At 39.3% G+C, this 16435-nt stretch overlaps 1 pseudogene; it reads right to left on the reverse strand.

Moving 5' to 3' along the window:
- Positions 1–358: 358 nt before the first annotated feature.
- LOC149165584 (separase-like) lies at positions 359–10938 on the reverse strand (annotated as a pseudogene).
- Positions 10939–16435: the final 5497 nt, after the last annotated feature.

The raw sequence follows: 16435 nt of genomic DNA on the forward strand, positions 1-16435 counted from the left end.
ATTATAATAAGCTAATCATTAAAACTAATTAATTTTATTTAAAAAAAACGATCCATTACATGAAACGAGAGGCATTGGGTACCTTTTATAATTTTTTTTTTTTTAAATAATCCATTACATGAAACGAGGGGCATTGGGTACCTTTTATAAGACTAAAAATGTGGCACCTCGTAAAAACCTTTTCACATGTTTTTATTGCAAAACATGTTTTTATTGCAAAAACCTTTTTACATGTTTTTTTAACCCTAGGTTAGATTGGAAGACATTTTTTGTCAAGATCATATGACTTACCCTCAAATGCGGCTCACATCTCAAAATCCTCTCATATCTAAGGAGTTAACCTTCAATTACCAATATATTAAAGGATATAGACACTAGAAAGTGCTTTGGCAACTTTGCCAACAATTTCTTCTTTTTGAGATCCTTCCAAGTTGTCTACCCCAGAGCTCTGCAGAATATTGAAATTTTTCCACAGCAGACAAGAAACACCCTTCTCAATTTCATTATATCCGAGAGAAGTACTACCATCCAAAAGGACTTTCAATAGGCCTTCATCAACTGGAACATGAGTTTCCACACCTGGACTTGTTGCCGCTAAGCCCAGCATTAGCTTGACATCTTTTATACATGCATCTACAGCATTATGGATAGTAGCTTCTAAGGGTTCTCCCAATAAGAAGCACTTCCATGGACCAAGCCAAGAATCTTCAATTCCCCTTAGAAGTTTGGCAAGCCTTTTATCAAGTTCAATTCTCCACTGCCACCATCTACATTTATCCTTGTTGCTTGGAACATGCAAAGAATCAGAGGTTGACAACCGACTTTCCTCAAGTACCATCCCAAACTCTTCAACAACTACATCCACAACTGTTTTGGATGATCCATGGATCAAGTTTTTGACCTCTGAGCCACTATCAATGTCATTTCCTTCTGAATCTTCATAATCCAGATCAATAGTGTATGGACAAGATATTGTACTCCCTCGAGCATCATCTTTTGACAACCCTTCAAAATAAGAAAGAATAGGCAACAAAAGAACCATAGGTTGCCCCTTAGAGCCAAATCGTGTGAGAAACATCCATGCTGGAGAAGAATTATTGAATGGAAGATCCCCCAGAAGAGACACATATTTAGAATCCAATAAACTGACACAGATAACTATAGAAAGTGGTACGTTTTTAAAAAAATCTCTGACAAAGTGTTCAAGATCCTCCACAGTCTCTGGCATAATTCTGAGGGCTTGCTGCACTCTTGTTATAAAGTCCTTCGAATTGTGATGATGTTCCTCACTATCAGAAGCTAAGGTTTCAAGCTTTGAGTCCAAAACAATAAGATGTTGCTGACGTAAAGTTGTTCCAAGAGAAGCTTGATGAAAATACACAGCCCAATGACTTCTAGAAGAGTTATTACCATGCCTCACAGGTAAGGAAAATAACCCACCCGATTCTAAGGGCAGATGCAGAATAGCTAGTAACATGGATACCTTTTGAAAAAGTGCAGGAATTTGGCTACAAATAAAGAAAGCATGATGCAGCCATCCTAACACCAATGACATCCGGTTTTCAGCAAATTTTCCACACTGTATCCATGATAAACTACATAAAATTTTACTTAGAGAAAGCCAACTGACATGGTACAACAATGTTGCCCTTTCAATCATGAATATATCCACAGGCCTTCTCTTGCCAGAGCATTCAAGCTGGCAGCAATGTGCAGTACCAAATGAACACAGGCATAGAGATCTACCATTATGAAAAAATAGCAGAGATATATCTGCAAAAATATCTCATGCACCTTGTCCAACTCCTCAGATGCCTTATAACATTTTCCTATTTGAAGCAGCAGTCTAGACAATACACTTCTTGTATGGCATTCCCAACAAAATGCAATAAGGTCCTGCATAGAATGTACTTGATCTGTTTCGATTTCACAATGACCACTGCAATCTCTCTCATGTGACAGTTCTTCAAAGTTATTTCTAGATCCAATGTGGGAAACACTTTGTGGCTTCGGCTTTGTTTTTTTTCCTGAGTGAATAGAAATATTTATCTATGTCATCCCTTGCTATCAAGCATCCACTTGATTGTCGTGGAGTTTTTTATAATGACAGATGTTCTGTACCTTCACTAGCTAAACAACAATTATTTCCGGCTTTTGAACGCGAACGTGTCTTTCTACATGTACCCTCAGACTCCTTTAGGTAATCCCTTACTCCAATGCTAGAGTCATCTAAGTCCACTATTCTAGAAGACATTTTCCCCCTTTGACCAGTTCCTCTTTTCTTCTTTATGTCATTGGTCGTGCAAGCAAGAGATTTTGCTAGTTGTGCTTTGCTCATTTCTTTACATAAATTTTCCCATGCCAATGTGTAAATATCAACAGCAGAAGTCAAGTTCTCAGGAAAATGTACATCTTTTTTCTCCTTTGGACGCCTACGCACCAAATCTCCAATCTGCATGTCAAGCATGGCTTCTATTGTTACTTGGAAAAGCTTACACACAAGCTTCAAGTCCTGATGATGAAAAATCTGCTTTGCATTTTTCAATAACTCTTCAGCTTTTTCCCATGAATGACGTTTCTGATAAATTTCACCTAAGCAGGATCGAAATGCAGCCTGACCAAGTGGTAGATCTTGTGCATTTGAAATCTTCAGACCTTCCTGAAAGATGTTTTCAGCTTCATCTCCATCTCCCACCATTTCATAGAGAACACCCACCTGCATAAGATTTTCCAAATAATTTCCAAGAACAACCCATTGACTAGGCCAATACTCCCCATTCTTCTTTGCATCTGAAAATGGTGGCCACACATTTGTTGTAATTGATCCTAGGGCCTCCAGATAAATACCTCCCACTTCAATTGAGTCATTTTTAACTCAGTATTATTATCTCTTGCAACTTGAATTGACTTCTTATCCAAAAACCTGAATTTTCGATGCAGAACTTTTGTTCTTATAAGTAGTGCTTCTTTGGAGTACTTGAGAGCCGTTAAAAGTTGTCCTTTTCTACGGTACTTTTCAGACAACATGTAAAACATATTAGATGCGAGAAATGTAGACTCCCTTGTTTTCAGTCCATTTGAAACAAGAGTTAATGCCCTCTCCTTCAAATCTTCAATAGTGAAGCCAGAACTCAAGAAAGTTCTTGTTGCCAAAACCATGTCAGTTTGAGCTTCGAGAAATTCATCATACATGAGCTTTTGTTGAAACTCTAAGAGATATTATGGGTTATATTTCACACAACTTTCCCAAAATTTTATAGAGTTGACAACAGTTCCAAACTTTTCCATTAAAATAGAAAGATTCTTTTAAGAAAATGATACACAACAAAGAGCATGGCTAAGCCTGTTCTCTCTCCAAAGAAGAGCACAACATTCTTCAGAGCCCATCTTCTTCCAAGAGTTAAAAATGTCGAGAACCAATTCTTGAAGCTTTGACTGTAGATGTGTAAATCCCTCTGAATTTGCATTTGCTTCCTGGGTACAGATTGCATGGACACAATATGTAACAACAAGTTGGTGACACACATGATCCAGGAAAAAAATATTGTCATTAGGAGTATAATCTTCATCTAGCACATCTCTCAAAAGTAAGATGGCATCTGATAGACAATCCATGCATCTGCCTGAGCCTGCAACACCACTCAATCTAGCTATCTTTGTCTGCTCCAAGAGAACTCTTGATCTCTCTAATGAAAATTCCTTGGTAACATACATGTCATCCAATAGCAATTCCACAATTCCTTTACGCATAAACCTTGAAAGTTCAGTTTCTATTTTAGAATAAGCCAGGAGCTCCTCTTCTAGGAGCATGCCTAATGTCCCCATAGGCAAAGAAAAACCAGTGCTGGACAAAACCTTGTAGAGTGTGAGACTTTGCACTGATGCCTCATCTATATCAATCTCCTTGTAATCTACAGAAACAATATTAACCCAAAGTTTCACAAGGGAATGGAGATTATTCAGACTTGACAACTGTGTATCAACATTGGTCCAATGTAAGAGACAATCTATGACATTTTCTCTTGCTTCTTTTCTCCCACTTCTTTGTAGTGTATCAACTAAAACAACACTTTTTCCACAAGCATCAGAAACTGATTTAAACATGTTGTCTCTCATGCTACAACCAAACTCAGATGCCATACTTTCATCTGACAGGAGATTTTTTAGTAAGGACGCCCGGGTCCATGTAGCTTTGTAAGCTAACTTTAAAGGACCATGTTGACGGTGCTAGACCCGCCAACATGTCAGGGGATCTCCCCGATAAGAAGTCCCAACGAGACCTTAGACCGTTTGGTGTAGGCTTCCCAGCAGCGGGTTGTAAGGTATCGCCTTGACCGTGGTTGCGCGCAGAGGCAAGTAGGATACCCTTGTTGGTAGCAAGGGTGTGACATACACAGAAGCCAAGGAAGGTGTATGAATGATTCTATCACATGGAGAGTGAGATGAGTGCGCCCCTTGGAAACCTGTGAAAGCACGTGGTTAAGAAGGGAACACACGAGCAAGGATGCATCACAAACTGGAAGGCAAGTAAGCTGACAATCCAAAGTGATGGTTAAACCAACAACACATTTCAATAATATTCATACATACACATACAGAAAGAGTCTATACACACATGCGTAAGCAAACAGATACATATATCATTTAAAGTAAACAAGATAATTGAAATACAATACGGCATATGCATGAAACGTGTTGGCTTTGTTATTAAGAAGTGAAAGTTCCAATCATACAATACAACCATGACCGACCACTAGTCCCGATAGTGGAACGTTATAGTCACTGCCGCCTGCTCCTCCAAAGAGATGTACTAGCTCTGCACTATGGAGAATCCAAGGCTCGTTACAATACTCTCCAAGCTTTATCTAAGATACTCCTATCGGAAACTTGGTTGACCAAAAGCCTATACAATGAGTTATGAGGGACTACATATAACAAAGGGTGGGGTAACCCTTCACATTCCCCTTTGTGATTGTTCATCTACCCTCATGACTCTTCAACTACTATATGACTGTTACATTCAGCTATTGACACTTGAACTTCCACTTGACAAGACGTTACATACAATCTGCACATGTACCCATGTGAGACAAAATAGGTCTAAGCAAGCCATGTAAGACATCACTATGACTTGGACAAATGTGGGAAGACCATCTCTTTGACATTCTCACGATGGTCGACAGTAGCGAACTGATGCCAAGCTTGGTAGTCCGCTATGGTGTCCGTGTACTCTATGGTGACATCTTTTTGGAGATGAAATCTTGCCTCTATTGCATCTGGCTACACTTCTCTAGCTCCTCTATCCAACTCATCTAATAACATGTGCATCATTGTCTTGAGTGCAGCCGGACTAGCGGCATATTGATGCATGGTGTCTGCGTTGATCGCTAAGTTTGCGCCAGTGGCTATGCGCATCAGCTCGTCAAAGTACGAGTCAAGCTCTAGTCAAACTTGTGCCTTTGTCTTTGCCCTGGTGACTGTGCTGATAGATGGGATCACATGTGCGCACACAACAACATCCATGCTTTTGAATATCCGTGCATGGGAAGCCTGCAAACTAGTGATGAGCTGTGGGAGTTCTTCATAGTTCTGGATCTGACTCCGGATATGTGCCTTCAGCTTGACCGCTCTAGGCTTCATCATCTTGGGCAAGTGTAACGGGGCTCCCTTGTATCTCATTGTCCATGTTTGCATGTGGTCAACAACAGTATGCAAGTTTGACAAGATATGTGCTCTCCTAGCACATCGTTGCTGCCAACCATTGAGATGGACAACTGCCTTATGCATGGTACCAAATCTGGAGTACAACGCCCGCATGACTGTCTCAAGGGACGATACTTCATCTAGTATCACCTTCTTCAACTCTGCTCGGGCAGATGTTGTAACCAGTTCTCCTCCCTGCTTGGTCGTCTGTAACTCCTTATCCATTCGCTCGTTCTCTGCTATCAAGAAGCAAACACTCGAGATAGTGGCTTTGACATATTCTCTGGTAGCATCGGCCAATACTGCTGGATGCTTGCGCACGTCAGACACGATCACTCGTTCCTCAAACTGTGGAGGAGATGTGTGGTCATATGGAGTAGACACTCTTCGCAATTGCACAACTCTATGTTGCGACTCGTCGAATGATATGTTGTGCATCTCTTCTTCCAGATTATCTCCAAGGATCTCAATGTCCCCTTGGTTGCTCAGGACTTGCTCTGCTTCCGGATCCAGTGAAGCTAGTGGGTCAACCTCTTAGTGGTAAGGCAAGAGGTCGATGTCTTGCTCTAACTCTGGCTGCTCCATCTCCGTATCCATCTGCTCAAGTGCTCATTCAATCTCGTGAGCGAAGTCCTACTCCTACGACTGCTCACCTTCTCTGCTTTGTGCTAGTTGTTTGGATGAGTCGACTACCTATACAGGTGTAGTTTCATATGTTTTTACATGTTGTGCCCACTTGCTGTCCTTGTTGCACTTCCTTCTCCTATCTATACAACTCTTGTTCCTCTGGGAGTTGCTCCTTCAACTCATGCAACTCCTTCATTGTTTCCTCCATCCTCTGTTTTTCTCTATGCATTTACACGATCCTTCTGTTGTATTGTTGCCTCTTCACCTCTATTGCCAAAGCTGCTTTCTGTATAAGTGGGCATGCTCTAAACTTGCATCTTTGCTCTGCCTCTGCGTTGTCGATAATCTTTCTCTTGCCTTTGTCGCGCACTGGTATGTTTACCTCTGTTGTTGGTGCTGGTGCTCTCATGGATGCTGCTTCACGCTGCTTTGCTAACCATTCCACAGCGATGACAACCAATTCATTGGGCCTGGAGAAGTTGTTGCAATATCTCCATGGTTCTTCCTCGGCCCAATGACTCACCCTCTGGATCCACAGAAATTGTACTCTTGCGCAGTGATCCTTTACAAAACAATGTGGGTCATACAGATTGTAGCTTTGGGTGTCGAAAGGATATTTCTTGAACTCTTCTATTTCGGCATCCGCATGCTTGAGATTATGTATCTCGTACAACCCGATCCACAACGGAAGAGTGGGCCAAGGTGCCTTCTTCTTTTGGTGCAACCTAGCTGACAGTCCTGCCGAGATGTGGTATGATACTTCTTTCATGACGAGCTTGTCCATGGCAAACTTTGGTAAAACATGTGGAGGCTTCTCTGCGTTGTACATCCATATGAAGGTGATAGACAGTGAGGCATACCAATCGGCTCTATCGATCAGTGCCTCCATTGTTGCCTTTGACATGCAAGGTGGATCCTGCTCAAATATCATCTTGTACACCGGGGTGACAAAATGATCTGACAGTTGTGTGATGACCCCTCGGAAGCTGCATTCAGAAAACAGTTTACAATAAGTATTACAGAGGTTTTTGTTGATTTCCATGCCCATTTCAAGCCCGGGAACTCCTGATGGGCACAGATTGCATCCAAGATGTAATAGGACATGTAGATTTCTGCTTGCTGGCCTTTGGGCAGTTGCCAATCTCCTGTTACATGTTCCTTCAGCCTATGATCAAACATGTCGGACTAGTTGCATGCTTTTACTTCACTGGCCAGTTGGCCCAACGCGATCACCCAACTCTATGGGAAGATCTTCGTGCTCTCTTAGCCATAAAAGCGACATGAAAATATGACCAAGTACTGATACGCCTTCCGCAGTATATTCATCTTGTAAATCCGGTTGGGTGTCATCCTGAATTTGGCTGGCTCCTTCACCCAGTTTTTCAAGATATCCCTGGAGTTGGTATTGCTACTGGGTATGCTAAAGGGTGTCTCCATGGTGATCACTGGCTTCGGCAAGTGGTACATCTGTTGATAATCCTATGCCCTGAAGGTAGCAATCTTTATCCTGCTGACACTACTCAATGTCATCGTCTTGGGATCAGTGTGTGAGACGATCCAATGTATCATGTCCACGCATGGGAATGTGAGGTATCTGCATGCAATTTGGTACAAGCCGGACTTGTGAATGTTCACATAGACTTGGCGATCTTCAATATTTTCCCCAAATTTTCCTAAGAATGCATCATTGACCTCTTGCCATTTCAGCTTGATGTCTTTGTCTATGATCAGCTTGGTGTCTTCGTATATCGGCAAACTCATAGACACTCACTCAACTGCTGCTCCAGTTGCGCTTCCGTTAGTGTCCTTTGACCCTACTCTCTTGGAGGCCATTGATCCTGAACTGTTGAGAGACGAATGAACACATGCTATATCTGGTTACATGGCGACATGTATGGAAAGAAATTTGTCAGTTAAAACCAAAGCAAACTTGAGGGATGACATGCAACATACCTAGAGAACTGCTGGAAATGATTGCGCAATTTTCACTGGGAAGCCAGGAGACTGACTTCTGGAATTGCGGAAAAGGTAGTCCAGACTATCGGGAGGCTAGTTGACTACTGGAATTGCGCAATGCGCAATCCAAACTGGTCGGTTGGGTACTAAGATTGTGCAATACGCAATTTCAACTGGCAAGTGATGCAGGGCCAGGGACTGCATTGCGCAATTTTCTGGGCAAGCAGTTACTACCTCTCAGGATTGAGCAAAGCAAGACTGGAGGGCACTCACTAGCCATATTTGCACATTTTCTGGGAGGAAGGCAGAGCCTTCCCTCTCAGAATTGTGCAATGTTGTCTGGGTGAGGCAAAGTTCGGGCCAAGGCTGCCCAGACCCGCCGACGGGAAACTGAAAGCATATGAAGATGTGAATGCATGGTGATGCTAAGTGTAAGCATGAGTGAATGATCGTGCATGTAAACAGCGAATGCAAGATTCAGAAAACGAAAAAACATGCATGTGTGTGAAACGAGTCACCGAATCGGCGATCGTTTGTGCAAAATAGTGTCATGCATGCGACAATAGTGAGATGCTAACAAAAACTAAAACGATGCTTATACAAGCTAACATGCATGCAAACGACAGCAAGCATTTACATGAATCAAGCAGACAATACTCGCACAAGCCAAAACACAAAAAGCGGCAAAAATGCTGCAAAAGACAAGTAAAGTTGACTTACCTGGAAATAGCTAAGTTGGATGTGTCGAAGGCTCCTGGATGTGTTGTGGGATGTCAGAGCTCCAAGATCAATGTGAAGAATGAGCTCTGGAGTGTCGAATAAATAAGTTTGAGGCTCATGATGTGCATGCTACAAACCTAGGAAAAAGCGACACTTGGAGGAAAGTTTCTAAAACGATCATTGCATGTAACCTCCAGCTACTAAAAATAGATCCCTAAAATATAGGGATGATTTTTGCATGTTTCTTTTTGTTATTTCTGGAAAAATCAGGCCATGCATGTGAGTCAAGTTTTCTCGGTCCCGGAGGGAACCAGTCAACCTGAAGGCACATGCAACAGCCTGCTTGACTGAGAGGGGATTTTCGCGCAATTTCTGGGAGGAAGTTGGGCTGGCTGTCCAGAGGGATTGCACAATTTATAGGAGAAGAAACTGACTACTACCCAGAATTGCACAATTTTTGGGTTGAGTTGCACTGCTGGGCCAGATTGCACAGTTTTCACTTGGAAGATTGTTTGACAAGATTGCGCAGTTTCTGGGCCTAGCATGCTGCCAATTATATTTGCATAATTTCTAGAGGGAAGGCTAGTTCCCCTCCAAAATTGTGAAATTTATTAAGGGAGTTGCTTAGCCAACAGCTGGCCCAAGTTCGAAGTGGCAGCCTGTGAGGGGAGTGAAGCATGCTATCATGCATAGGATGGCAAGCTACTGAAAAACCAATGAAGCTCATGTGCTTGATAGCGCATGATATGTTGCTAAGGATGGTTGGTAGGGAGGCTCCAAAACGAAGCAAAGGCAAAATTTTGGAGGGTTTTTGTAGCCGCTACAAAAGACCACAAGCCCAATCATATTGCTTCATATTGATCATTTCCACCCCAATATTATACATATAAGATATTAATCATTTTAACTCTTTAACTTCAATCCAACTTTGTGAAATAAGTGTATCTACAGCTTCCAAACATTCCTGAACAACTTTTTGATGCATGAGGGACAGTTTGAATGTTGCACTTGCAGCAAGGAGTAGTGTCTGGCAAACCTTATGAAGCTTTTTTCTTTCTTCCACTGTAACAAAGTTAGAACTGAAACCAACAATGAATACTTGCATAAAGAGATGGAAATCTTGTTCCAAGGAAGGATGTCAAACCGAAGTATTAGTAGTTATACTACTAGCTATGAAAATGTCCCATTCCTGTTGTATATATCCTGCAAATACCTTCCATAGGAATTCCAGAGCCTTGGAAATACTAATCAATGATCCACCTATCCACCTGTGATTATTGTTGCTCATTGCATAAGTCTTAGATTTACCATCACATAATGCCCCATTATTTCCATGCATAAGTCTTAGATTTACCATCACATAATGCCCTATTATTTCCATGCCTTTAAACAACCAATTCTCCAGATGTCCACTTAAACTTCTCAATAGTACCTTGAATTATTCTAATTGATTTTGAGAGAAGTACTGAATCCTTGAAAGAATGTTCAGAGAAACTCTATATATGTTATCAACTGTAAAAGAGAATGTTCGGAGCAACTTTATATATGTTATCAATTGTAGAAGAGAATGTTCAGAGCAACATTATATATGTTATCAATTGTAGAAGAGAGTTGGGACCCTCCAAAGGCAAGCTGGTGACAAATTCGACAACTTGCATTTATAAATTGATCCTTTACTCAAGAACAGGCACAGTTTTTTAGTGCTAGAATGCTTATATTCCTTATCAATTTTGGGTTGAAGTTACTGGGCTCTTTTGCCATGAACTCTATGCATTTTTGCAATCCTTTAAACAACATGTTGTTGTGTTTTTCGACATTATTTTTGTCTAGAACCCTCTACCATGGCATGAGCTGATTGACAATCAATTGTACCTTCTCCAAGGTCTCTGCATCATTTGGTCTGCTTTCGCTAATACAAATAATTAGATCCATCACGAGTCCCAAAATTAAATTTGTGGTAGAGAGAAGATTTTATGCATCTAGGAATTGAGAGGATGAGGGCGACAGTGGGGGTGGAGGTGGTTCCAAGTAACAGAGAATAGAGAATGGAGGACTTGAAGGAGAGTTTTCCACAGAAATCACCCAAAGATTGAAATTTTCACATCGGAAATACTTGCTCGACAACGTTGGAAGACGACGACTAATCGGGACCGCCCCTCTTGTTATTTCTCCGGCTCTGTGGAACGACGCTGGGTTGAGGGCTTCCAAGGGCAAAGGGCATATTTTATGCAGGTGACAGTCAGGAGGCTAGGGGTGGAGAGGTGCCAGGAAAACGTCGCGACGCTACAGAGGGGTGAGGCAAAGGCCATGGCTAAATGGCAAGCATGTACGCTGCCAAAGCGACCTCCACTCAACTTGCACCATATATTAGGTTTTTATTTGTCTGGATGACGAAAATGAATGCTTTAGATTGACTGGGTTGAATAGTGTTTGCCTAGCCAATTCCATAAAAAAACGCCTTTTGGCATAATAAGTAGCCAAAACAGAAAATATGCTTTGATAAAATTGTTTTTAAGAAAATAAATCCACCATGTGTAGGTTTGTTCATTTAATTTTCATATGTTCTTCCACCCAATCTGAGATGTCGTAGAAAATTAAATCCTCGTCATTATTTAAAAAATAAAAATATATATTTTCCTTCTTCCTTCATTGGACACCATTCTTCCATTATATGAATTTGATAAAAATATAACAATGTTGAGTTGATTTTGTCGACTTAATAATTTAAGTTAGATTGTCTTAAGCACCAAAATTGCAATCCATTGTTTTAAATGTGTCTTATTAGCACATGAGATACAATGTCATCACTGATATTATGATTGCAATGAAAGAATATAGTCATAAGATACAATGTGACTTATTAGCACATAAGATACAATGTCATCACTAATATTATGATTGTCATGAAAGAATATAGTTACCAAAGTATCATATGAAAGAATATAGTCACGAAAGTGTGTATGAATATTAATAGCCCAAAAAGGATATAAAAGAATGAGATATGCGTTGATCTTATTTAAACGAACCATTCATGTGTGTTTAAACATTTATGAATTTAGTGTAATTACATATAGTCTTCCACCACAGAATTTTCAAAAACCAACACATTTATAATCGATTTTATGTTGCCATATGTAGCTAAGTCCATGGAACCCTTTCAACTCCATATTTTAGGCTGAAAGGAAACAACCCATAATTAAAATGGAGCTTTATGTTATGGAGTTTTATGTATGTTGTGTATCTAGTAAAACAACCAACATTATAATGTTAACTTATAAAAGACAAATCAATTGATAGACCATCCCCAAGGAGTATATACCTCAAAATAATTTTGTAGAGTGGTGTTATAATGTAACAACATACCCCATTATTTTTATTAATGTTAACAAAATAATTGGGACCCTTGAATTTTAAACTTTTAATTCCTTCTTGTACAAAAACCCATTGTTTACATAAACTTAAAGTGTCAATTCCACCCCCTCTTTTGTATATACTTTCTATATGACTTTGTAATTAAATGTATCAAGAAGAAATCTCAAGACATCAGGATGGCACCTAGGTAAAATTACAAATAATACACTTGATTCCCCCGAGCTTGAAGGATTATCTGTAAAATTAATCATCTGCCAATTAACAAGAACATTTTCATCATAGGGATGACCTTTTGCGAATATTTGTCCTTGTGCTTTTAAACATCCAAGTCTCGAAGTGTTTTCCCCTTAGTTAACGTCTCAACCCCTCCATCTAGAAATATGGAAATTTCCATTCTTGGGCATCAGCTTTTGGGCTAGTCTTATACCTTATTCCCTTTAACTCACTCGATGACTCAATGCCAAGATCTCCCCTCGCCTCATGCCACGACGGATTTCCAAGTCGACGTGTCATCTTGCAAGGTGGCAATTCAACCATGTCATGGGACACATGTTACTCATATTTAGACCAGTCAAATCTCCCTTTAGGCCATTTTTGACAGGCACATGGCTTCTAGGTAGAACTATCATGTCATCTCGATCACATCACTAGAATTTCCATACACATAACAATTGCTAGATGTTTGATAATTAGTTTAAATTATTTTTAGTTGGTTAAACACATATTTAAATTGTGTGTCACTTACAATAATGTTTGGGTTTCCAGGTAGCTTTTGAATTGTTTCCATAAATGCAGTAGCAACTGTATTGGCTTTAAATGGATGAGATAATGCACAATTATCTATCAACTACCACCATGATGACACTCTTTCCTTCAAACTTGGGTAAACCTGTGATAAATCCATTGATACCTCCTCCCAACACCAACTTGGAATGGCTAAAGTTTGTAACAGACCTGGAGTCTTAATTGTCTCAACTTTATTTTGTTGGCAAACCAAACATTTTTCCACAAACTTCTAACTATCAGATTTAAGGCCATCCCAAAAAAAATCCTTCTTTACCTTGTGGTAATTTTTCAAAAATATTGAGTGCCCTCCTAAGGGGGAGGTGTGCAATTCCAAAAGAAACGTTTTCTTGAGTTGGGAATTCTTACAAAGATATAAGCGATCTCTGTACCATAATGAATCATTTTTCCAGCTAAATGTATAAGATATACTAGGATCTTGCTGCAACTTTTGAATGAGTGCCCAAAGTTCTTCGTCATTATTCCATTCATCCCTTGCTTCAGTTATCCAATCAGGTTGGATAATAGAAATGGCACAAAGCAATGCTTCCACATCCTCATTATTTCTTAAGCATGCATCTGCAACAACATTTTGCTTCCCTTTTTTGTAGATGATTTCAAAGACATAACCCAACATCTTTGTGACCCATTTTTGTTGTTCTTCTGAAGATAATCTTTGTTCCAAAAATTATTTGAGACTATCATGATCTGTTTTTACCTCGAAGCGTCTTCCCATTAGGTAAGGTCTCCATTGCTTTAGTGCATGTAGTATTTCCAACATTTCCTTCTCACAAATAAGTTTGTGTAAATACTTTCCTTTTATGGGACATATTTCAAAAGGTCTTCCTTATTGCAATAAAACAACACCAATTCCATTTCTCGAGGCATCACATTCCACAATAAAGGTCTATGTGAATTTATGCGTAGTTAATACCGGTGCTTGGCACATTGCCTCTTTAAGATGTTCAAATACCTTAGTCACTTCTCGAGTCCAATAAAATGCATCTTTCTTTAGTAGTATGTTAGAGGTGTTGTTATTCTCCCATAATTCTTAACAAACTTGAAATAATACCCTACCAACCTGATAAATCCTCAAAGATGATTTATGGTTGTGGGGATTTTCCATTCCTTAATGGATTTAATTTTTGTATGGTCTACCTTAACACCCTCATGAGATAAAATATGACCCAAATATTCCACCTCTTGTACTCCAAAGAAACATTTGGATTATGTAACTATTTCTCTTCCAATAATTTGAGCACCCTGCCAACATGTTGAACATGATCCTTCCAAGACCCACTATAGATTAGTATATCATCAAAGAATACTAATGCACATTTTCTAAGGAAGGGTTTGAAAATGGAATTCATCAACCTTGAAATGTCGAAGGTGCATTAGTAAGGCCAAAAGGTATGACCAAAAATTCATAATGACCCTTATGAGTTCCAAATGTTGTTTTCGAAATTTCTTCATTCTTCATTCTAATTTGATGATATCTTGAACAAAGATCTAGCTTGGTGAAGTAAATTGCTCCATCTAATCCATCCAACAATTCATCAATGACATGAATAGGAAATTTATCTTTAATAGCAAGCTTTTTGAGCCCCCTATAATTTGGAAACATATGACATGATCCATCTTTCTTATGAAACAATAATACTGGAGCAGAGAAAGAACTTTGATTAGGTTGAATTATACCAACCTCTAGCATTTCTGCAACCATACGTTCAATTTCACTCTTTTGAACGCAGGGATATCTGTAAGGCCTGATGTTTGGAGGAACAATTCCTGGAATCAAGTGAATAACAAGATCATAGTCATGAATAGGTGAGAGTCCTTCGGGAGTCTCAAATAACTTGGAATGATTGTCCAAGGCCTTTTGGAGATCTGGAGAAATAAATGATTTCGATGTTTGAACCTCTAGTGAGCATAATTATGCAATTATGCCCCGTTTCTATTTCTTCAAAAGCTTTGCCATGCCGTTAGAGATAATTATTTTCCCTGGTTTCCATGTGTTACCCCTTAATTCAATTTCATTTCCTTCCCAAAAAAAAATTCATGAAAAGTTATTGAAAATTAAAATCTATCGTCCCCAAATATTGTAACCATTGGACTCCTAGTACAACATCAGCACCACCCATTAGAATGGAAAGCATTGAACTATTCAATACATATTCCCACGTGGTTAGCTTGATATTATGGCACTTTCTATAGTAATTTATAGTTCCTCCAATTGCAACCATCACTTAACACTCTAGTGCTAGATATAGAAAACAATTTAATTCCTTGGCTATCTTACAATAAATAAAATTATGGGAACTACTCAAATCAATTAGCACTATTACCTTTTTCTTCTTGATATATTTATCTATCTTGAGAGTTTGAGGAGTGGTAATTCCCGCCAATGCATTACAAGATATGGTCGGATTCATTTCTTCTTTCTCTAGGGTTGGTTCCTGGTATATATCTTCTTCTTTTGATGTTTCTTGTTCCTTTTCTTCCTCCTCTTCACGATCTATGTAAAATAATTTATTCTCGGCACACTTATGACCTTTAGCGTATTTTCTATCATAACTATAACAAAGTCATTTTACTCTTTTTTCCTCCAGATGTTGTGGTGTCAACCTTATAGGTTGTGGAAGGATAAAAGCAACACTTCCCTCTTTATATTTGCGAGTGGTAGATTCCTTGTTGCCATAATTTTGCTTTCAAATTTTCTTGCCACCTTGAATGCCTTCTCCAATTAATTAGGTTCCCAAAGGCAAACCTCATGTTGATGTTATCCTTTAAAGTTCCGATGAAGAAATCAATCCTATGCTCCTCTAGAATATCATTTACCTTGATATTCAATCTTTGGAATTCCTCAATGTGATCCACCATCGAACCCTTTTGCTTGAGATATATCAATTGGCTAAAGAAGGTATTTCTCTTGGTATCCTCATAATTTTCTACCAATTCTTCAGCTAAAATTGTCCAAGTGACAATTGATTTACGAGAACAAAGCCATAGATACCACACAAATTGATTTTGTTTTAAATATAAAGATGCAATGCATACCTTTTGTGTGTTCAACACATCATTTAGATAAAAGAATTTCTTCATTTGTAATATCCATGTTACCGGGTCCTTGCCATCAAACTTCCTCATATCAATCTTCAGAGTGTGGCTAGTCTTCAACCCACTATTGGAGTCTCTAAATTCAAAATTGTATTCCTTTAATCCTCGTCATGATTTTCATGGAGTACCTTGTCACCACTAGGAAGCATTTCTTGTA

The sequence above is a fragment of the Pinus tabuliformis genome, chromosome 5_1 (genome assembly GCF_031772625.1).
Source record: "Pinus tabuliformis cultivar Carrire ecotype Pingquan chromosome 5_1, CPIR1, whole genome shotgun sequence".
NCBI classification, from domain to species: domain Eukaryota; kingdom Viridiplantae; phylum Streptophyta; class Pinopsida; order Pinales; family Pinaceae; genus Pinus; species Pinus tabuliformis.